This window comes from Girardinichthys multiradiatus, chromosome 4 (genome assembly GCF_021462225.1).
Source record: "Girardinichthys multiradiatus isolate DD_20200921_A chromosome 4, DD_fGirMul_XY1, whole genome shotgun sequence".
NCBI classification, from domain to species: domain Eukaryota; kingdom Metazoa; phylum Chordata; class Actinopteri; order Cyprinodontiformes; family Goodeidae; genus Girardinichthys; species Girardinichthys multiradiatus.
In genome coordinates, this window is record NC_061797.1 from 18,938,680 (window position 1) to 18,962,815 (window position 24,136).

A 24,136-nucleotide genomic window follows, 5' to 3' on the forward strand; every position below is an offset into this window, starting at 1 on the left:
AACATTTGTAACAAGTTTTATTCAGCTCAGGAACAGAGAGGCCGGTAAGCCAGGGCCGGGTCTGGGATTCTGCGGAGGACAGACGAGGTTAGTACTGGAAGGTGGTGCGCCGCACTGAACAGCCAAAAGTGCAGAGTGAATTAGAGGGTGGCTTACTGTTCAGAGCTGGAAGGTACACTCGGGGAATGTCAGCGATGTGGGGGCGTGCTCCGGTGGAGGTTCTCCGAGGATCCGAGACAAAACTCCGTGGGAAAATGGTAAGCGAGTGGGGCGGCTGAGACCACTTGTCCGTGGGAGGAATCGTTGGAGAGCGGACAGGCAGGCGGGCTCAGTCAGGAGATGCAGCGAGAACAGCCAGAGTACAGTTTGTGCAGTTCCGTTATGGTCTTCTGAAAGTGGAGAATGATTCCGAGAGAGAGAGAGACTAATGGTGCGTTCACACTGAACGTGGATTCTGCGAATATTTCGCGTCATTTGTGTTCTTTTGCTCGCTTGACATTCCGCGTGAACTCCGCGTTGCCAAATGGCAACAAGCGGCAACGCTTCGCCGCGTCATCAAATAGGAACTTCCATCTGCTGCTTGCTGGTTTCAACTGAACATGGCGGACATGGATTTCACGGACCTAATTACGGTGTTTTACCAGTGGAGAGCCGAAAAATGCCACCGACGTCCCTGGGTTCACGAGATTCTTCAGGGACGGGAACAGTTCGGAGAGTACCACCACTTACTCCAGGAGCTGCGTCTGGATGATGGTCGATTTCAGCGGTACTACCATCTATCCAGGACCCAGTTCGAAGATCTGCTGTCCCGTGTTGGGAGACGAATTGGCCTCCGGGACACCAACTACCGGCGCTGTATCCCTGCTGCTGAACGCCTGTCCATCTGTCTTCGGTGAGTAAATAAATCTCAACTCAATAAAAAAACAAAAACCGCCAATTTTTAATGTCCACATCTCCTGAATATAAGATATATATAGCAAGTGACGTGCCGATATAAATTAGCCAAAGACAGTAGTACAATGGTGCTATTTTAAAGTTTTACCTGCTACTCCAGTCTCCTCACTGACTCTTCTCCAGGTCAGGTCCTTTCTGTACTTGTCTCGGTAAAAATAATTAGTTGAGTCATACATCTCTGGCTTGCCGCACACCGCCACTATGATTTGGTCCTCCATCACCACTGACAACCGCTTCTTCTCCGTTGCGGTCCTTCACCCTACGTCACAGCCACATCCAGTCCCTGATTGGTTGACGCGATGCAAATTTAGAAAAAAGTTCAGATTTTTCAACTCGTCCACTGCTCTCGCTTCGCTTCCGGTTTGATTGGCGCGCGTTTCGCACCGCGTCCTTCGTCTCCTTTGCACCGCCTCGCGCCGCTCCTGAATGCCCCTCTACATAGGGATAACACGTAAACCGGCACACACACACACATATAATCAGCTGGTTTACTGTTTTCCATTTACAGCATTTCTTCTCTTCCTCTGTGTCCTCTAACTTTAATGAAGTGAATTATTGGATTTTCTCCTGTAGGAAGGAGATTTGCACCATGACCAGGGTAATGTACTAGCTTGGCATGACGTTCTGTTCAAAATTGGAGAAATGACTCATGGTCTTGTGAAGGTCATGGCAAAGCATTAATGGCATCCTATGGGATTTATGGTTTTCTTTTCTCAATTTTTTTTGTTTGATGTAACTTGATGTCCCCAAAAAACAAATTTTGTTTTATTGGCAGGTAGGATGTTTCCAAACTTGGCTCTTCTCTGAGGTCATTCTTCTCTCACAAGGCCGGAGCTTGTAATTAGATCAAAACATAATATAGTGTAACCCTGAGTCATTTGTAATGCAAGGTTCTGTGATAATTAATCGTAAGCCACAGGATGTTATCTGACAGAACTGATGCAGCAGAAATAAAACAAAGCTGTTAAATCAATTGTTGCTTGAAGCTTGAACTTGGCTGGTCTATTTAACAGCATTCAGCCCAGTCTGTGAGACTGGGTTGAATAACATAAATGGGCCTGACATTTTGTCCTCCACCCTTAAGCTCACAAGTCTACAGATGCAGTGTCTGCTTTATGTCAGCATGATCAAACAATCCGACATTGCTTAAATATTTTGATCTTTTGATCAGGGTCTAATCTAGTGCAACTAAATACAAAAGAACTGAATATGAATTACAGCAAAAACTATTGAATCGGGAATTGATGTTAACAGTTAGCTCCTGGAGTTTTCATTGAGCATTCCAATTGGACACCACAACCTTGAGTAGTGAGTCTCAAGCACACCTGATATGCACGATAGTGTGTCTCATGTTGCATGGTAAAAACTGAAAAAACGGTTGAACGTTAGAGGTAGCCATATCTATTTGAATACTATTTGCTTTGTTCTTACATTTAAACCTGATCTAAAGGTGTCTTTTTCTATTAAAGTTGGTTGAACACTGACATTGAGACCCTGTCTCAGCCGTCTCCTATACACTTCTTTGCGTTTCATCTTTCCCCATTTGGTCTGATGACTTTATTTTGCCTGGAAAATTGTCTTATGGTGTACACCTTTTTAAAAAACAATGTCTAACTCCCTAGTATAGTATTGGAGTTGTTTCATACCACAATGATTTGCCCTCCCTCAATGGCAAAGCCATTGTCTCCTTTGTTCCACATGGGCAACGATGGCTGTTGTCAACAGTTGACATTGTACAGTTGTATGATTGAAGACTGAGATGACTTCCTCTTTTCAGCTGCAAAAATAAAAGTAGAAATACAAAAGGGTAATGGAATTTTGACAATGTGCCTTTTGCTCAGTTTAGGTTTTCTTTTTTGAACTAGAGACAGAAGCTGCTGAATGAATACTAAGAGCAGCCACTCCAGCATTTCAGCTTGGTAATTCGTAGTAACAGGACACACTATCCAGGATAATAGAGCAAACAGAAGGCCCCACAGTTTTGGTAGGCCTGAAACTTATTAAAAAACTTAACTATCTCCACTAACGGTCTCCCGCATAATCTGATCCACTTGATCTGTGTACCTGAACATGACATTATACAAAGGCACTCTACTGACTTTTCTGTATCTGAGGGTTCACACTGGATAAAGACCCCGACAATTTACACAACCTATTAGAGCTGTGCTTGCTTGAGGTAAAGTTGGAAAACTCTTATTTCGTGCAAAAGCAAAAATCATGCCTCTATGCTTTTAGGATTCAGCAGACATGTTATTCCCAGCTATTTTCTGCATTACTGAGATGCTCTCCTGGGGCCTTACCATGCTCCTGGCCACAACCTGGTTCAACTGTTTTGGAGCAATCTGGGATGAATCAGTCCCAGCATGATGCCCCAGTCATGTCGTGACTGCAGGGTAGGCATGAGGCCAGCATGGCCCACCCTGCTATAGATTCCAATGACCCAGTCATATCAGTGCATGCAGGAACTGTGTCACTGATACGCTGCCACCATGCCCATCAATGCCCCATTGAGGACACCAATATCCTGGGACCATAACAACATCACCACTACCTTTTGCAGTGTTCTCCATAAAGTGGAGCTCCCTGTATTCCTAATATGCTGCAGAAGACCCCAGCAAAGACCAACTTTGTTCTGGCAAGTGTTTTATCTTTATCCAGCGTAAAAGTACCCTAAGCATGGCCATGGTTCTCTGGATTTAAAACTCTAATAGAGCTAGAAAAAGTAAAAGATTTGAGCAAAGTGTTATTTATTTCTTAAATGAAAATGAACACAAGACATTACCTTAACAAAAGCATCAATATACACTATATTACCAAAGAAGACCCACCGTTGCCAGCAATAGCAACTTTAACTATTCTGTAACCATCTTCCACTGTTGCTTTCAGGTTCTATTTATAATACCTCATCTCAAACAGTTGTCTACTCTGTTATCTTGTAACAGATATAAAAGGTCAGTTACTTTCCTTCTGTTAATATAATGTTACACATTTTTTTATACAGTATATCTCAAAATTGAATCTGTGACATAAACCTGTTTTGCTTAAAAGCAAAATTCAGATAAGCCCACTTGCAGTTTACCGTCTTGCTCTGGCTCCAGAAGTTACTGCTTTATCACAGCAACATGAATCTGATTCCAAACTCCATCTGTTTCTTGAAAATAAGTCATCTAAATACCTGTTTATCAGATGAAAACACTACCAAACACAACCCCAACATGAATCCCAACAAAACACGATAAATTTTATAGTCCAATTTGTCATCATACCATTCACATGACTCCTCATAATATATCAGCAACATGCTTTTATAAATCAAACCATCAGCTAACTTAAAGAGATAGGGACTCAGACCTCATGTGATTTTGGTTGCTTGCTGTCTGATCCAAGTTGTGTCTCAGTGTGTCCACCCATCCCTGAGAGAGCAACTCCAAACTGCAGAACATGCAGCCGTCAGCCACTGATAAGCCACAAATCCCAGAAATCCTTCTGAATCCAATTTATCTCAGACCTTCTGACTATTTTCTAATGCTTTTCCAGGGCTGCCATCCAGAGACTCATTCTCGGATATAAAGACAGTTGTTCTTTCATCTGCACCAGCAGTATGGAAATGAGACACTGGGTCTCACAGTTAGAACAGTTAAGAAAGTTTATCCCACAGCTATCTAAGTGCGTGAGCCCGCATTTGGCTTTCTGAAGGGGGAACAAGAGATACAATATGTATTAAAAATGTGAGGAGAGAGAAGAGAATCTGCAATGCAGGAAATTACTTTTGCAGAAACAACGGATTTACGTTGAGATTCAGATATCCAAAAACAGTTTCTGCGGGTAAAAATGTCCTATTTTGGTCTCATCCCAGTTTAAAGCTTTAAGCTTAAAATCTTTTCGCCATGCAGAAACGGACTGTCAACGTGACACAAGCTTAGAGTCTATCACTAGAGCAGTCAGATCATCTCTGACCATAAAAGACAGCAGAACATAATTACATCTCTGAGGACTTTAGGTGATGTCATAATAACCATTTCTTTCAACCAAGTTCAGTTGATTGGCGGCATTGTTCTGCTGGGTGTTTTAGGAGCCTCTGTGTGTGTGTGTGTGTGTGTGTGTGTGCGTGTCTGTGTCTGTAGGAGGTGCAGGGGTGTCTTCATAATGGACTTTGGACTTGTGAGGCCTTTATCATTGTTACAGACATCCTGTTGATATCAAATTTAGTATCTTTACTTCTAAAGAACTTGTCACACAAATTTTCCTTTACCAAATCAGATTAAAAAAGGAAGAATTATCCATGTGGCAACATACATTTACTAACCCACAATAATAATACAACATAGATCAGGCTATACAGGCCCAAAGAATAATGTTACCACCTCTGTGCTTAAAAGAAGGGAGTGTGTTTTTTGGGCTATTCTTAGCATTTCTCTTTCCTTAAACCAGACAAGCAAATGCCAAAGAGCTTAGGTTTGGTCTCGTCTAACCACAGCAATCACTCCCAAGCCTTTTCTTAATAGTTTAGATGGTAACTTGCAAACCTAAGACAGGCCTGTACATGTGCTTTCTACAGCAGAGCACCAAGATTTCAGTCTGTTGCACTGTAGTGTTTTACCAGAGGTGTTCCAACTGCCTTCACTTGGGGGCTGATTCTTTCTAATTATGATCTTGGTACAAGGCAAGATCCTGCAAGAAGCTCCAGATCATGGCCCCCACATGGGGGCCATAGGCTGTGGGGGATAAAATGCATCTTAGTCTGAGTCTTTCAGTTTGAATTTTGGTCAAAACTCCATATTTGCTTTTAACAGACTTTAAACAGACAGATTCTAATGCTGACATCCCATCAATTTCCACACGATTGGCAAAAACCACAACTGTGATGAAATGCAAGATAAGACCCTCTAGCTTAAATAGAGTGTTTTGACCTCTGCTTCCATCTGTTTAAATAAAATATTTCTCTTTTTCTGCTCACTTTACAATGAGCCACGAGATGGGACTGTTCCTGTGGCTGGATTCTTACATTTCTTATTCAAGCAGGCATATAACAGTCCAGTGTTTTAGGCTGCTCATAGTCACGGCATTTTATTTTAATGGTCTGTTTAGAGTAATCCGTGGTGAGAAGAAGCAGATGTGCTGTATTGCGTCCAGAAAATAATGCTGAAGGGGGAAGATGTTTATCTTATGAATCAGAACATGTCAGGTGGACACGCCAAGCTGACACGAGGATACTGATGGTTTACCATAACAAAGGCAGGATCTGTTTTTTTTAGGGAATTACCTACATGAGTCAGATAACCCAATAACACCTCAGGAAAGCAGCTTTTGTTCAGACAGAATTTCCTGTTATGTGTCTGAGTGTGAGTATGCCGAACTAATTTTACAATTGTGTGTAGCTTTTCATGCAAAAGTTTTAGTCTTCATTAAATCCACTGCAATTTTGCACAAGATAATAAACTCCACACCTCTGACTGCATGGTGTGCATCTTCCTCCTAGTGGATGTTTGTGTACCCATTTATCTGACCCCTCCTTCAAACTCCCACAAAACCACAGTTCCCATTGTAACACCATAACCAGGCCATGGTGACTGACCAGCAGGAGAAGTAGAGGGTTTTGGGTTAATGAGAGCTTCCCTGTGGGAAGGAGTGCGTCCACAGCAGGAGGCAGACCTCTGCATCATACAGACAAAGAGTTTTTCCATGTTTTTATGTGGGAATTGTGTTTCAAAGCATCCTTGCATTGGGATAGTTTAAGTAACATCATGCCACCCAGACAGCTTTTGTTCAAGGTATTTTTATTTTTCCTCTCAGGGGTCCTATACATGGATTCTGACTATTGTGTACAATAGGTGTAAACTATTTCTGCCCCACCCTGATTGCTTAAACACGGTAATTAACTTAGAATATGTTTCCAAAGATTATAGAATTGAATCATACAGGGGTTGGACAATGAAACTGAAACACCTGGTTTTAGACCACAATAATTTATTAGTATGGTGTAGGGCCTCCTTTTGTGGCCAATACAGCATCAATTCGTCTTGGGAATGACATATACAAGTCCTGCACAGTGGTAAGAGGGATTTTAAGTCATTCTTCTTGCAGGATAGTGGCCAGGTCACTACGTGATACTGGTGGAGGAAAATGTTTCATGACTCGCTCCTCCAAAACACCCCAAAGTGACTCAATAATATTTAGATCTGGTGACTGTGCAGGCCATGGGAGATGTTCAACTTCACTTTCATGTTCATCAAACCAATCTTTCAACAGTCTTGCTGTGTGTATTGGTGCATTGTCATCCTGATACACGGCACCGCCTTCAGGATACAATGTTTGAACCATTGGATGCACACGGTCCTCAAGTATGGTTCGGTAGTCCTTGGCAGTGACGCGCCCATCTAGCACAAGTATTGGGCCAAGGGAATGCCATGATATGGCAGCCCAAACCATCACTGATCCACCCCCATGCTTCACTCTGGGCATGCAACAGTCTGGGTGGTACGCTTCTTTGGGGCTTCTCCACACCGTAACTCTCCTGGATGTGGGGAAAATAGTAAAGGTGGACTCATCAGAGAACAATACATGTTTCACATTGTCCACAGCCCAAGATTTGCGCTTCTTGTACCATTGAAACCGACGTTTGGCATTGGCATGAGTGACCAAAGGTTTGGCTATAGCAGCCCGGCCGTGTATATTGACCCTGTGGAGCTCCTGACGGACAGTTCTGGTGGAAACAAGAGAGTTGAGGTGCATATTTAATTCTGCCGTGATTTGGGCAGCCGTGGTTTTATGTTTTTTGGATACAATCCAGGTTAGCACTGAACATCCCTTTCAGACAGCTTCCTCTTGCGTCCACAGTTAATCCTGTTGGATGTGGTTCGTCCTTCTTGGTGGTATGCTGACATTACCCTGGATACCGTGGCTCTTGATACATCACAAAGACTTGCTGTCTTGGTCACAAATGCGGCAGCAAAACGTGCACCAACGATTTGTCCTCTTGAACTCTGGTATGTCACCCATAATGTTGTGTGCATTTCAATATTTTGATCAAAACTGTGCTCTTACCCTGCTAATTGAACCTTCACACTCTGCTCTTACTGGTGCAATGTGCAATCAATGAAGACTGGCTACCAGGCTGGTCCAATTTAGCCATGAAACCTCCCACATTAAATGACAGGTGTTTCAGTTTAATTGTCCAACTCCTGTATATTCTAGGCTGCTTAGGGTCCATATCATCATCCTAGTATATTTCACAGTCTTTTACAGCTAAACCTTTTCCTCTCTTCTCATATTCATAATAGTTATTTTAAAAACAAAATCTAAGGGCAGGGGTTTTTATCTAAACATGTAATACATTTAGTTTCTCAGTGGGGTACATTCAGACAATTCTTGCCCCTGAATTAGATAGGTAAATTGTTTCTGAAAGCACGCTGGTTGTAGTTTAGGCTGCTTCCCACCGCAGTCCGTCAAACAGAGTTTGGAATGTTGTAACATTCAGTTCATGCAGCTTGAACCAAGGGGCTGTGGCAGGAAATGGCCTGGGTCCAGCTTGGCTCCGCTTCAGGTCTGTGAGTAATTTTGTTGTTATGTGTTGATTTTGGACTTCAGTCCCCAAGTACACATATAAACACACTTATGCAGACTGTTTGCGCTATAGTTGTGAGGACAAATGATTGAATCTGCTCCCTGTCTTATGGCCTGGTTAAATATGTTTCATTTCAACACAATTTTGAAGCACATTTATTAATTTCAGAAAGGTTTTTTGTAAGCAAGGACTGGTGTTCCTAAATGTTTTCATTTAGAGCAACTAGAGGTGTCTTTTCCCTCATCTGAAAAGCTTCTACAGTTCTGATCATGGATTAGGAGTTTCAGTATTATTACAAGAACATTATGTTGATGGGGTCGTTAAAGTCATATAAATGACTGACACATCCCTCTATCCTGTGAGCTGTGAGAAGCACCTCATAGGTCATGACAACCTTATCAATTCATAGGTGGACTCATGTGACCTTGCATAAAAAGCCTTTATGTCTCCAAAAGACAAGAAAAGAAGGGCAAATCCAAAGTTCTTACTATTATTACTATTTTTGTAGATTATGGAATGTAGGTGACAGATAGGTACTGCTGATCAAATGCAAATGGACAGCCTATTATCAGCAGGTTGGTGGACTTATGTTCTGGCAATGGTCTTATCAGTGTTACCACAATGCCAAGAAGGAAAGTGGTGAGAAATGATTCCTCACGAAGCAATTGTTGCTGCCTCTCAATTGTTCTCAACATGAAGAGATATTTCCAAACTGTTTGGGGTCCATATCTCTACTGTGGGAAAGATTATTCACAGGTGGAAAGAAGTCAAGATACGGCCAGCCTTTCAAGTAATGGAGGAACTATTAAGTCCATTCTGAGTTCAGGGACCTTAATGCTTAGAAACATGGCAAAGTAGCCCTATGCTCTACAGGCTTCGGTTTGCATTGTAGATGTTTATCAAGACTTGGGCTTAAAGTCGGTTAAAACGTAACACAACACTGAAAGGCTGAAAAACAAAAACGACTCGTGTTACAATCATCCAGATAAAATCCAGAACTAAACCTTAGTGGAAGGTTGATGTAGGACCCTCAGAGCAGTGGCTGAATAAATGTCTGAAACTTTCAGAAACTAGAGCAGCACTGCATAGATGAGAAAATTATTCTTTTACAGAGGGCAAATATTCTCATGTTTTTAGTTTTTACTCATGGTGTAGGATTCTGGCTCAGTTTATGGTAAATTAATACTAACACGATGAAGCATACAATAAGCTATTGTTCATCCAAGGTTGTATTTACATGTTTTAACTGTAAGCTTTAGTTGTGTAGCCTACTCCAAATGTTAAAAAACGGACTATTTGTCGGGTGATTCCTTGTTGGGACTTACTGCTTGGACACAGAAATCCCTCAATCAGAATTTCTTTTCGTGCGATGATTTTATCTGCAAATTAACAAATGTAGTCAGATTAATTTGACGTGTATAAGAGTAAGTGTCTAAATTAAGACAGCATTATTGCAGTAGTTCCTACTTAGGTAAAAGGCACATATATATCTATATCTTTGGTTACTTATATTTAGAGATTATTTGTTCTGAAATCATGCTTGAACATTGCGCAAATTTTCTACAGATGCACAAGTTTTACAATACTTTACTTGCATACTGCTTATTAGGGGAAATGTGTCATTGTTACTTTGTTTTACGGCTCTGATGCAGGCATTTACATGCGCTTGTTTGGTATGGAGGACCAGGAGTCACTGAAAAAGAAATACAACCATTTCAAATTTAACATTTAAATGATTCAATTAGAAATCCATTTTGAGAAGCGTTTTGTAATTGCACATTTTAAATGCAATTATTAAAGCGGAATTGTAAATTGTATTTATTAATCCATTATTAAATACTGCAATTTGAAAATGTATTTTCAAATCCTATTTCTAAATGGAGTTTTAAAAACAAAATTTATAAATCTGATTTTAAATGCCTTTTTTTTTATCAAACATTTAAAAAGGTAATTCCTTTTTCACCTTACATTCAAATCTTACATTGGATTGAGTTAGTTTGAACAAAATGGGCCATGTAATTGTATTTTCATGTTTTAGTTTAGAGAATAGCCATGTTATTTTAAAATGATTTGCAGTCAGTGTACCGTTTATTTTATAAATATATGAAAAAGGGATGTTAGAGAACGTAATTGCTAAAGAAAAATGAGTGTAACTGTACCACACATTTGTGTGCAGGCTTTTTCCTTTTGGGTTATTGCTCCATAGAAGTGTTTTCATCCATGGACATCTGGGACCTACCATGCCCTGGACTGACACCATAGATTGGTTCTTCCATATCTGGATACGGGTTCTACGAGATGTGTTCTACCAAGGGATGTGGTAGGAACAGATTCAAGGAATTACGATCGTTATAAGGACCTTAGTTTTCCAGGTTTTGAGAACTGCCTTATTTTTTATCTTTTGCATATTTTTTTTTTTTTTTGTGGAGAAACTCCACCACTCATGGAACTGGGAAGAAAAAAAAACTGAAGAGTGCAAGTTCGTTTGTTTAACCCCTTTTCAATGAATACTGTAAAAACTAAATCTAAACTGTGAAGGCTGAAATGCAATTTGTCTTTACAGAGAATGTCTTATTTTTCTTGTAATTTGTCAGTATATTGAAGTACCTTTGCAAATATTTTTAATACATTAATGTTTTTTTCCTAAAAGGTGTAAGGTGTGTTTCTTGTGGGTTGGAGGTTTCTAAGCTCTTGCCAAGAGCAGCTACTACCAATCTCCTTACCAGAACCAAGTGATTGATAGCCTGTAGATGAGAAGCAAGGTTTCTAAGTATACCTGGTAGTTTTCCATGAATATGATTCTCTGAAGCTGTTAACTAAGTTCTGAAACAAATAAGGTCTAACCAGTTAAAACCTAGAACATATTAAAGAACTATACGGGTTACACTTGGATTGCAACACTGTTAGCTATCTAACCAATGAGAGAGCTGGTTACATCTGAGGAGCAACTGTGATTGGTTTAATTTGGTTTTCAGTGTCCTCAGGACCAGAAAGGTCACAGAAATGCTAAGTAGAAATGGTAAAGTAAAAAGAAAATACAATTACAAAAAGGATTTGAAAATGTAAGGTGAAAAGAAATTACCTTTTTAAATGTTTGATAAGGAAAGCTATTTATTATCAGATTTTTGAACTGTGTTTTTTAAATCTCCATTAAGAAACAGGATTTGAAAAACATTGCAGTATTTAATTATGGATTAATAAATACAATTTACAATTCCTCTTTAGTAATTTAATTTAATATGTGCAATTACAAAAAACTTTTCAAATTGGATTTCTAATTGTATCATTTAAATGTTAAATTTGAAATGGTTGTTTTTATTTTCCAGTGACTCTCCTGGTCTTCCATAGCCTGCAGTTAGAATGGTTTATTAAGAAAAACAAGTGGAGGACTTCAAGATTTCTGCACCTGATCAGGACGAACACTGAAGGGAGAAGGAGAGTATTAATAGGTGGTAATTTATTGTTGAAAGTGGAAAATGATAAAGGATTTGAGGTGCCGCTTACTGTTTGTGGATGAAGGTGAAAGTCCGGGGAAGGTGAGTAACTCTCTGAGTCTGAGGTTGACAGGTTTGGGGCATTTGAGAGGCTTGTGCTGGCTGAGCATCTGTTTTGCCTTTCTCCAGCGTGAGACTGATGGGAGCACTACATCAGGCTGAGGGTGGACAGGCAGGTGAGCGATGGGTTGCTGAGCCACAGTGTAGCTAGAGGACAGGTGCGTTGAGGAGACTAGGAGCATCGGCCTGAGGAAGTGTCTTGTAGGAAGTCCTCAAACTGGAGGAGCACTAGCCACCAAGGTAGGAACCCGACGTTGGCCATTGGGACAGGATCCTGGGAGCAAGGAGGTAAAAAGCTGCTGGAGAATAGTCGGAAGACAACAAAGAAACACCACACAAACCTGTGCATAGCTCAGAGTGTAACAATATGTGCAAATCATAAGCACAGACTGAAGTACGATATCTTAATAATAGACTGTCCCAACATATCAAAGATCTTTATCTTTAAATGTGCCACTTCACAGCATGAATGAACATAAACTGTGCTTCGTGTTAAAGAAAATTTAGCAAACCAAACACATTTCTATGAATATGTAAACATTTTGAATTGTTGCAATGATTTCTTTGGTTAAAATGCACATAAATATTGCTGATGGGTGCTCAGATGGGTCTCAATTCAAAGTTTTAACATGATGATTTTAAAACTGATGGCTTACATCATAGAGGCCTTATCATCTCTTATACTCAGCCAAATGATCTTATTCATTTAATCCAAATGTAGCTTTTTCATGCTGTGAAAATTGTTCCCAGAAATCTAAGTGTTTTCATCTGGGTTTTAAGTCTAAGTTCTGGAAAGTATCCCAGCACCTCCTGGTTTTGGAAGGTTCTCAGGGTTTTATCTGTCTGTTTTTCTTTTATCTGTTCCCAGCTGCTCATATCCATCAGTTCAGCACTCATTAACAGCTGACAATTAACAGGGTCACATTTTTTACTAATCACTATTGGAATCATACACAAACTGGCATCAAACGAAATTAGTAATGTTGCTGCAATATGTTTACAGCGAATTTGCTGAAATCCTGTAAGACTCCTCTTAGCATTATCTACCAGACTGACTTTAATCTATTCTTTCACAATATAGCAAACAGTCAGCTATCAAAGCATACATAACACATGCAGAGAGATCGGAGAACATGCACTGCATTTGATTAACAGGTGATGACATGGGGTGTGACCTGAAATGGAGCTGTGTAAGTTAGTGTGAAGGGGAGATTAGGCACAGTGAAATTGTTCCCATTGTTTTGCAAAAAGTACTGTTAAGTGAATATTTTCTGCTGTGATAAGAAATGTGAAGGATAACAGCTTACACCATCTTGCTATTTTACATTGTCTTATCTTACCAGTAGGGGGTGATAAGTAAAGTCTTTGTTTGAACCCAAAGGACTATTAAATTTGTGCACACATCCTCAAGAGACCACTAGGTGTAGTAATAGAGCTGCAAAACCTCAGACCAAAATTAAGTCAAAACTAAAAGTAAAATCCTAAATTATAGCCTGCAGGATGTTTGTACATGCCAATGTATCTGTAACCCAAAGTGCTGTGTGCTGTAGTCTCAGCTATAATGTAGTGGCACACATTTATGATAAAAATAATGGTTTATTCATTGTTGGAAATCTGAAAGGTCTCAGTTGAGTATTAAATGCATCCACTAAAAGCCTGGATCAGCTGATATACTGCAAATATTTGAAATACTACAACAAAATGTAAGGATTAGAAAAGGTTATTTTACTTTGTCCAGAATAAATTATTCATATTCATTCTTTATTTGTGTAAATAACTAATACTACACTGTAAAAGATTAGTTTGTTAAAATACCTTCAGGCAATGACGGTCAAGCTCCTTTTTAGATTTCACTATGTAGCAAAACACATGTCTGTTCTAAGCAGCAGACAAGTCTGAACTGCATGCTCTTTAAAAAAAACAACTAAACTACAAAAACTAAGTACTGCTGAGTGTTGTATAGTGGGTGTACTGTACCTTGACTCAGGGGAGGAGAATAAACATTTTACTCATGTTACATAAAAGTATGACTAAAGTAATTAGTTTGAAATGAGTCAGGTTTCAGGTAAACACAACCTTTAAACTAAATGTCAAATACCTATTTCACAACAAAGAACACACGCATACATAGGGTAAACATCCAATATACAAAGGCCCTGGTTCTGAGATAACAACACTAGCAACTGTGCCACAGTGGAACATTCAAGTCAAGTCAAGTAATTTGTGCGATTTATACCGGTTGCCATTTTAAGGCCCTTCACAAAACACACCGGTCCAATTCATTTCAGGAAAAACAATACACCTTAGTCTAATTTGATTCCAAAATAATTCAGTCATACAGTCAGATTCAGATTGAACTACATACATCTTAATTCAATGAAAATAATAATGCAAAACAGTCACATTCAGCAGATCTAAGGCTAACTTGATGTAACATTAGATTTTATGCCAATTGGTGAAAAAAGTAATCTAAGGAATCCCAGCTGACTGCAGTGAGCAGTCCCGTTCAAGTGATCTGCGAGTCCTGAACAAATAAATCATTCAAAACTCGTGATTTAAATGACTGACTCAGGAATCATAATTCATCATCTCTATTAACTCATTCCCTGACTCTTTTCTGCTATTACTAGCTAGCCAACTACAAACAAGAGAACTTACACAATATGTCACTACACAACTGCTTTTGTAAGTGTATTTATACGATATTTCAACTTAACCGCTGTATTAGCCCTCTTTGCAAAACAACTCATCATTGCCTCCTTCCAACGAGCTGTTAATAAAAGAATTATTCTTCCTGCTGCTGCAGTGTCCTTACTAATCCCATCTGCGTTTTGCCCTTTCATTTGCCTTATTAACCATATTATTTGTTTTTTGCCAGATGTATGAAAAACTTTATTACTAGAGATATGCACTAATGTTTTCACAAATTTTATTTTTTGTGTCATTCAGAAAGAAAAAAAACTAAAGGTTTTCACTTTAGGAGATGCTGATAACTTTCTTCACAAAAAAAATATCTCCTGTTTTAAATCAGTGGTTTCTGCCACATTGAGTGGATTGTTTGTTGGACCAAAATGCCAATGGAAGCTTGGAAGTGGCATGGTGAGTAGAAAACTAAAATGATTAGAAGACTGAACTGGTAACTGACAATGAAAGACATGGAACATTGAACATGGGCATAATAACAGGCATGGAGCTGGTGCGAACAGTGTGAAGGAGACAAGAGATAATACAAAACAACCCAAAAAGGGCAGGAGGAGGGAGCCTCGGAAGGAGGGCAAGAAACAAAAACAAAACACAAAACAGAGTCTAGGCGAGTGACCATGAGGTCTTTCCAAGGAGGTACAGAGTTCAGGCGGGCCACCAGGGGATCATCCCAAGTAGGCACAGTTCAGAAAGGCCACTGGAAGGTCATCTTGAGGAGGCACAGAGTTCAGGAGGACGGCCGAGACGGAACCAGCCAGAACGTCAGTAGCAGGAATTGATGCAATGGCCAGACCCTCGGAATCAGGAGCCGAGGCGGCTAACAGCGTCCCCTGTCGCGAGTAGGGAAGGAGGTGGAAGAACTAAGACAGGTGGCAGCGAAGGACTTGGAGCTCTGGCACAAGAAGCATGGCAGCGTGAGTCCCCTGACAGCAGACAGAGGAAAACACAGGGAGGAAATGTAGCCAAATATCTAAATGTAACAAGACACTAGAATGACTTAGAAATAATTTAACACTGTATGAACTACAATAACAGAAAGTAAAGATCATAAGCAGGAAACTCCTAACACCTAACACAAGAGTATCATAACAGTTTTAGCAGTATTAATAAGAGAGACAGACAATGTGTGAAATTTGTGTGACACTCAGGGTCACTGTGACTCAAGTGATTAAAAAGCCTGATTGAATTTGGCAAGTCACTTACAATAACTAGTAAGTAAATATTATCGAATTTTCCTTCACCACAGAACATCCATCCATTCTATGATATAAGTGTTCTTTACTCCTCTTGATAAACTCAGTCTATTTGAACAGAAGAAACCTTACACGGAATGGGGGGGTTGAAGTTGACAAAGGGAAAGGTTAGCTCTAACCCAAAATAACCGATGATCCCAGGTTACATCACTGATGCGTTCAGGTGCATCGGAAGATGTTAATATATATATGTGTGTATATATATATATATATATAAATATATATATATAAACTACCATCTCTGGTGAGACCAGTGACTCCCAGGAACAGACTGATTGACAGCCAGGAAGAGGCTGGTGACTACTGTAGGGATAGTTGGCAGCTTGGGAAGACAGCACCAGGGGTGGGAAGGGTTGGCAGCCCAAGAGAGGGGGAGAATGAGAGCCCCAATCTGACCGACCCAAAGGTAACGACTATGAAGTAACGACAATGACCGTAGTGTATAGGTGTGGGAAAACCTGCAAAAACAGCCATAGCCTCAAGATCCACCAAGCCTGGATGAAGTGTTTGGAGAAGGAGCTGGAGGAGCTGAGCCAGGAAGCACCCCATAGTGCTCAGAGCCTCTATGTGCCACTGACCGTTTCCCCATATCTGCCCGTGGCAAAAGTGCCAATCAAGTGGCCACAGGTCTGTGAAATGACAGTGTGGAAGCAGTCTGACGAGGGCGCTGATAAGGTGCTTGAAGCAACAGCCAAGGGTGCTGTGGATTGAATAATACATGCAATGACAACTATCATCACTGGCCGGGCCCAGGACAGGTTCGGTGCAGAGGAGGAGAAACCAGTTCAAACCACCTACACCATGAATAGCAGAGTAGCAACAATTCACAGAATCCAGCAGGAGTTGAAGTCCCTTAAAAAGCAACACAAGGAAGCCAATGAGAAGCAATGTCCTGCTTTTGCAGAGTTGAGGGCTGTCTTGAGGAAAAGGTTGAAAACCTTGTGCAGAGCATAATGGCGCAAAAGGCAAAGGAAAGAGAGATTCAGGCAGCAAGCTTCATAGCCAACCCATAGCCAACCATTTGACTTTGTCAAACAGTTGCTAGGGCAGAAGTGGGAAGGGAAGTTGGCTTGCTTGAAGGAGGAGATAGATCAGCATCTACTCAATACGTACAGCGATTCGCAACAGGAAGAACTGGGCCATTGCAGCTAGAATCAACCTTCCCCAACAATGTGTTTGACACTTGTGAGCCTCTGCTTAAGGAAGTCCAGGAGGTTGTTCGCAAGGCTCAATCTAGCTGTGCCACTGGGCCAAGCAAAGTCCCTTACAACGTCTATAAGAACTGCCCTTTGATACTTAAGAGACTCTGCAAGATGCTTAGTCATATGGCGAAGAAGATATTCTTCAGTATAGTGGCAAGGCGTCTGACCGACTTCCTTCTGAGTAACAACTACATAGACACGTCTGTGCAGAAGAGAGGGATAGCTGCTGTCCCGGGGTATTTAAAGCGCACCAGAGTGGTGACTTAGCTCATCCAGGAAGCACGCAAACACAAGGGGGACCTCACTGTGCTATGGTTGGACCTGGCCAATGCTTATGGTTCCATGCCCCACAAGCTAGTCCAGACCACCATTACAAAGTACCATGTGCCAAACCATGTTGCGGATCTGATTTTGGACTACTACGACCACTTTAAGATGCCGGTGTCAGCAGGAGGTGTAATGTCAGAATAGCACAAACTGGAGGTGGGAATAATTACAGGCTGCACCTTATCTGTGTGTTTGTTTGCACTGGCAATGAACATGATTGTCAAATCAGCAGAGCCAGAGTGTCGAGGGCCCTGGAGCAGATACGGTGTCAGCCAACTACCTATCAGAGCCTTCATGGACGACCTGACAGTCACCACAGAGTCAGTGCCAGGAGGTAGGTGGATCCTCTTAGGGGTGGATAAGCTCTTGGTAGGCTCGAATGGAATTTAAACATGAGGCATGAGGCAGCATGCCTCATGCCTCATGTTTAATTGCACATTCTAGACTGTTTAACTTCCTTATTACTACAATATAAGCACAATGTAAAACCAAAGGCACAGTGTAGGCAGTAAAAAGCAGTCCATATATTTTACTTTGTCCTTAAAGTCAGGTTCAACCATTTCAAATAAGCAAAGCATTTACAGCAAATGTTTTGTGCTGTATTTTGTAGAATGGTGAATGCCTTTTCTTTAAATTTATAGTAATTTAAATTCCAAAAAGTAATTGAATCACCACAGGATAGTGTTGGGTGGTTTGCAACACATATGGTGAAATATCAACAAATCAAATAAGTTATGTGACAGATGTCTTCGGGGACGTTTTTCTTTGTGCCCTTTTCTTCAGTCACTCAGTCCTCCTTTACTTCTATTGCCCACTGGCTGTGTTGTGGGAGAACATGCAAGCATATTTTGACCAAAACCAGGCATGAGAGAGAGAAAGAATGCAGAGTTAGGAGCAACACACAACTTTACACAAATATTTACAATTTCACTTTAGATGTGAACTGCTCAGTTAGTTTGAATTTACTGTTGAGCTGCTGTTGAGCAACTATCAGCTTGAGAAACAAATTCTGCTTTGAAAATAAAACTTATATTGTCACAAACTAAAAAAGTACACACGCTTTGACATATCCATCTAGTCCACCCAGTGTTTGCTGCCAGTTGAGCCTCGTTCAGGCAACTGTGTTTTAATTCGTTTTCATGCTTGAACAAAGGACTGCATTTAGGCAAAAAACAATTAAGGGAGCACAAATCTATAGAGACTTGGTGGAGGAAAACTCAGATTGTCAAGGATATTAATCAAATTCAAGATAAGAAAAGGCTACAGGAGAACAGAGGATGTGTATGTTTTTCAGGAAATTACATTTTCGACACCCTGAGGTTGAACATGTGTTTTGTGAAACGTACCCTGCATATATTCGTTCATATGTAGTAGTCAGATGTGATTCATTTTTGGACGTCTCCTTATAGAAAACAATTAGTTATGCTATAGTTTTCAGATGTAATCAGTGGGAGAGGAGTAATGTAGCATAGGTGCTGAGAAAGATTAAGGGTATGCAGCTTTAGCATACATTTTCAATTTCTTGATGTGGACTTTTATTTCTTCTTCATTTTACAGTGAATTCTCAAGTAAGAAAAAAGCATTTTTCCATCTTCAACCTATCCTTATAACACACCTAACCTTCAGCATTATAAGAAAAGTACATTCATCCACATAGTCTCCCCTGAACAAACATGAAAAACATTCAGAATCTAAGTTGCAAGCTCACCTAGACAGATACCTGGCTCGCAAAACATAATTAATCCTTACATATCAGCGTTGAAAAGCAAATGAAAATACATATGTAGCTACAAACAAAGAAAAATGTGTTTTCACCCAGTTGTGTAATCAATGATATGAATCTATTAAATCTAGAAAATGTTGGTCTGGTCCCTCCCAATCACCCATCCTTCATGGTGGGTCTGCACAAAGAAACAAACAATGTTGAGAGGGCACAGAGAATTTATGCAGAGGTGATACTCAGCAACGTAAATTTAAGGCCCATTCTATATTTTGCAAAAGACACTATTTCTGCTGGAAAATCTTAGCAATCTGTCCACATGCAAACTCAATAAGGGTAAAAGCAAAAATACACATGCTTTCCACAGTGGAGATGTTTTTAAAAAGTCTAATTGTAGCGTAACAATGTGGACTGGATATATTGTTGTTACTGGAAACTATGTAGAGGCACCCTTTATACCTGTACACTGACTTCCAGTTTACTTTAAAGTGCGATTTAAGAATATTTTACTGATTTGGAGAGCTCTTCACAGGCAGGTACCAGGTTATATCAGAGGGCTTCTGCACCCATATGTCCATGGCAGGTCCCTGAGATCCCATGACCAGGGCCTGCTGATGACTTTTTGTTCTGTGGCCCCCGAGACTCTGGAACCCTCTTTCTTTGGACTTCTGGACAGCGGTGGACTCTATGGTCTCTTTTAAAAGGCAACTTAAAAACATTTTTAAATCTGCTTTTTAATAATCTCTCTTTTGAATGCATTGTTGGCTCTTGTGAAGCACTTTTTGATTTTAAATCTTGAAAGGAGCTATATAAACAAAGTTATCTTACTTACTTGTGCTTTCTGTGCTAGAGACCACAACAACTTACTTGAATATGAACGAGCGAATTATTGAATTGGAATTACCTGGTTTAATTTGAACCGAATTTGCACCGAACCTTTGCAACATATGATTTGATCCATCTGTGTTGTGAAGTGGTGGAACATTTGTTAGCAATGTTGCCTTGCAACAGGGTATTTAGGTTTTCCGCACTGATTTTAATGTTCTAACTGGTTAGAAAAGCCTCCTTGCATAGTCTGAAACATACATGCTAGATTACATAAACATGCACAGGAACCATCACCCTCTGCATCTCTGCAAGCACCAAGCAGGTATAAAAATGAACGTGTTTTGTTTTGAGATAACATTTGTTGTAATTTGGGGCTAACAAAATGAAACTGAATACAACTTTTATGGGTTTTTCCACTGGAAAGATACCACATTGTTAAAGAAAACACAATCAGAGTTGTGATTCTTTGTAATATAACAATGTAAAATTAGCTTGACTTTGGGTTTACTGGCCAAGATCTGTTTTAAGATGTGCATTGCTAAAAAACGTTTGCATATTATAAATTATTTCTGAGCTCTGGATTTGTTAGCTATTTCCGGGTTATCAGCTAGGAAACAACAATTCTTCTCACAGATTTACATAAAATTTAGATCAGAAGTTTCTGGTGCTGGAAGAAATATGTGGACAGCTGGAAATGTCTTAAATTAAACCTGCACCAAACGCTAAAATACAGGAGGTTGTCTTTAGTTAATGATCATAATGACATTTTTGGAACTATAAGTTAATACATTAATACATAAGTATAACTGTATATTATTGACCGATTCAACTAAATGTACAAAGTACAACAGAGAATCTATGGTTAGCAAAATTGATTTCGTACTTGTCGTCTTCTGCTTTATCCGGGACCGGGTCGCAGAGGCAGCAGACTCAGCAGAGACGCCCAGATGTCCCTCTCCCCAGACACCTCCTCCAGCTCCCAAGGCGTTCCCAGGCCAACCAAGCGACATAGTCCCTCCAGCGTGTCCTGGGTCGTCCCCCGGGCCTCCTCCCGGTGGGACGTGCCTGGAACACCTCCCGAGGAAGGCGTCCAGGAGGCATCCGGTATAGATGCCCGAGCCACCTCAACTGGCTCCTCTCGATGTGGAGGAGCAGCGGCTCTACTCCGAGACCCTCCCGGATGGCCGAGCTCCTCACCCTATCTCTAAGGGAGCGCCCGGCCACCCTACGGAGGAAACTCATTTCAGCCGCTTTTATCCGGGATCTCGTTCTTTCGGTCATGACCCAAAGTTCATGGCCATAGGTGAGGGTAGGAACGTAGACCGACCTGTAAATCGAGAGCTTCGCTTTTCGGCTCAGCTCTCTCTTCACCACAACGAACCGGCACAGCGCCCCCATTACTGCGGCAGCCGCACCGATCCGTCTGTCGATCTCCCGCTCCATTCTTCCTTCACTCGTGAACAAGACCCCGAGATACTTAAACTCCTCCACTTGAGGCAGGAACTCCCCTCCAACCTGAAGAGGACAAGCCACCCTTTTCCGGTCGAGAACCATGGCCTCAGACTTGGAGGAGCTGATCCTCATCCCAGCTGCTTCACACACGGCTGCGAACTGCCCCAGCGCATGCTGTAGGTCTTGGCTAGAGGGGGCCAGCCGGACCACGTCATCTGCAAAAAGAAGAGACGAAATCCACTGGTCCCCAAACCAGAACCCCTCCGGACCTTGGCTGCGCCTAGAAATCCTGTCCATAAAAGTTATGAACAGGACCAGTGACAAAGGGCTGCCCTGCTGGAGTCCAACGTGCACCGGGAACAGGTCCGACTTAGTGCCGGCAATGCGAACCAAACTCCTGCTCCGCTTGTACAGAGACCAGATGGCCCCTAGTAAAGGGCCCCCGACTCCATACTCCTGGAGCACCCCCCACAGGGCATCACGAGGGACACAGTTAAATGCTTTTTCCAGGTCCACAAAACACATGTGGACCTGGAGAAAGGCAAATTTCAAAAATTGATTTCGTTGCAGCAATTTTACCAGCATGTACAGTCTGTCTTGTTGAACCAAGTTCTCCTCCTCAAAGCTTGACTTGAAACTGTTTTTGTGTTGACTTCTCAGTTCACGACTTTTCAACTGGTCTGCTCCACACTGATTACAGAATATGTTGTGGAATAAAGGGCTGGTATTGGGTTTTCTGTCGTTAGTAAGGTAGTGAAGGTTCAACTTTGAGCGGCATGGTTAGGCTCTGGATATTTCTGAGTTTTGAATTGTAATCCCAGGGACTATGTAGATTGTTTGCAAAAAGGGTTCCCCAAAAATATTCAGAGTAGTGTATGGGCCTCTGACATAATGCGAACCCAAAAAATACATAAAAAGAGAGGAAGCAAAATTACAACAGCAAGAATTTTACCCATTTCGTTGCAGAGGGCTATCTCTTTGGGAAGAATAAATGTGTACAGCAGTTTTCGAAACATTAAATATGTGGGTCTTGTTTAATAGACAGAAGTCTTAGTAGGTTTTGAGTTTATCTAATTTGTTCAAACTCACAATGCATCCATTAAGGAAGTTCTGATTTATAGAGAACTGGTATTAGACCCAGAAGAATGTCCTAATCCTGCAACGCCACATTTACCACGGACCTCCCGGCTGTATAAACCCATCCTCTCATGACAAAGACAAACAGTTTTTTCTTTCATGCTTATCTTTTTAGTTTTTGATGTAATCAGAATTTCTTCTTTTTTTAAAGTTAGGTACACTTTACAGATGAAAAATATTCAACTGGTATGAACTCAACATTTAATTTCAAGGCAACTAGAGCGTGTTACCAACTTACTGAGATTAGCCTCTCCTAAATCTGTTTTTCTTATACAGTTTCTACATGTCCCGCAGAGTAATGTTTGTATCTGTTCATAAAAAATAATAATAATATGAGTATTCTGTGGGGATGAAATACATTTACTGCACATTAATAAATTTAACAGAATTACAATAAAGGCTGTCAAATAATAAAGGAACCTTTATTTGAAAAAAAAAAATGTCTTGTTTGCTGCTGTTATTGCTGATGTCTGATATTTTATCACAGGTTATTCACTGTCGTGTACAAGGGGGATAAGTGCAAAGCAGCTGTTTCTTTTTTTGGTCGCCCTTTATAATTCAAACAGTTCCCATGCTTTGTAAGATGTAAAGTGATCTTCAGCATAGGGTTTCTGGAGGCTTATCTTTGTTGTAGTTTCTGAGACTCAAAGGTGGTCACATAACATTTAAGGGCATTTTTCTGGAACACTTTCAAGTAGCATAAAGTAGTCCTGTTGAAAGCAGGTATTACTGAAAAGCAAGGAGTTTTGCACACATTTACAGTAAAAGCCTAATTCAACCATTCAGGCTGCAGCAGGTTAAACAAAGGTGTGAGAGATATTTTCTTTCAACCCTGGGAGGCTCTAAGTACTAATTAAGTTTCCGTTAAACTCTGCAGTGTACGTAAGGGGTTTTTGCCTACCAGTTTAACTTTCTTCTAGGCAAAATTTCCACATTTTTAACAGATTCTAAGAAATATTTTGACATTATCCCAGATTTACTTATTAAACTTTAAAACTATAAATGCACTGCACTAAAATGAACCTCACAATCATCAAATCCTATTTCAAAGCTATTCTGCATCAACACTTAGTATGATCTACATTTCTGACAAAAGTGTAAAACCTAATGAAAAATCACAGAACAAAAGTAGGTCATTCTTACTGTGAATGAGCGATCAAGATCAGGTAAGGCAGATGGTGGTTCTTCTTTTACAGCGGCAGCAGTGCCTGCACTTTTCAACCCTATCTACCAGCAGACACCATGCAGATCTGTAATCAAAGAGGCATGAATGACAGAGCAAGGGAAGATGTTTGGAAATGAATTATTACAGGAGTGATTTTGAAAAGTAGTGGAAAGGTGATTCGCAATCTTTACAGGGAAAACATGTGAGATCTAAGGTTAGGAATCACCTGTCCACATGTGGAAAACAGCATTGCTTGTGAAAACCCAGTGAAATGCAT

The 24,136-nt window shown here is 40.6% G+C and overlaps 2 long non-coding RNA genes across 3 annotated transcripts; one reads left to right on the plus strand and one right to left on the minus strand.

Moving 5' to 3' along the window:
* On the minus strand, positions 1–23,947 carry LOC124866747. 2 transcript variants are annotated; one of them, XR_007037902.1, is made up of 5 exons: positions 23,838–23,947; positions 13,888–15,698; positions 12,023–12,346; positions 157–389; positions 1–69 (listed from the first exon to the last, which is right to left on the minus strand). It is a non-coding gene; the product is annotated as an uncharacterized LOC124866747 (long non-coding RNA). The 2 variants fall into 2 exon arrangements; XR_007037903.1 differs by lacking the exon at positions 13,888–15,698 and having other exon boundaries at positions 23,838–23,933.
* Positions 7,776–11,966, plus strand: LOC124866748. The gene is made up of 3 exons (XR_007037904.1): positions 7,776–8,497; positions 10,695–10,838; positions 11,845–11,966. It is a non-coding gene; the product is annotated as an uncharacterized LOC124866748 (long non-coding RNA).
* Positions 23,948–24,136: the final 189 nt, after the last annotated feature.